We start from the raw sequence: 687 nt of genomic DNA, 5'->3' as shown, positions 1-687 counted from the left end.
TTATATTAATAAAAATGATTTATATAGAAATATTTATGTCTGTTAACACTACTTATGTATCCATAATGTTAGTTATTTTCTAATCATTCTATATATATCCTTTTATTATTTGGTTATCTTGTTTTTGTTCGTAGCCCTGATGAAGGCTAGAAATTCTGGCCGAAACGTAGGTACAAATAAATAAATTGTGTTCTTCACTGATCGCATCCCAACCATCTTTTCCATATATATATATTATTCATGGTCAAGCATCTTCTCATCATTCATATAGAACAATATTGAATTTTTTGATATTTTATGTTGATTTGAAAATGGATGGGAGTCTGAAACGTCATAGGTATAATATAGATAAAAGGAAGACAGAAGATTTAGGGGTACTTTTATTTCTCGGAAATTGTTATATATTGATGTATAACCCTTAGAAAAACTGATTATTGTGAAGTTTTTTAAATTTTCTTTAGAACTATATTTATTACAATGATAGTACCATAAACTGTGGTTTCTTTCTCTGCTGAGGTAATTCTATAGACTGTTCTGAAAAGGTTAGAGTGCTAAATATAATCTATATAATATGCCAAATACAAAATTTAAAAAAAAATATTTTTTTTTAGCATTTTGCACTATTATTTATTTAGAAAAGAAATAATATATCTGAAAAATGTTTTTAAAAAAATTAAATAAAAAAAT

Source organism: Halyomorpha halys, unplaced genomic scaffold (assembly GCF_000696795.3).
Source record: "Halyomorpha halys isolate HHAL.00 unplaced genomic scaffold, Hhal_1.1 Scaffold47.1, whole genome shotgun sequence".
NCBI classification, from domain to species: domain Eukaryota; kingdom Metazoa; phylum Arthropoda; class Insecta; order Hemiptera; family Pentatomidae; genus Halyomorpha; species Halyomorpha halys.
Note: the sequence above shows the minus strand (reverse complement) of the source record.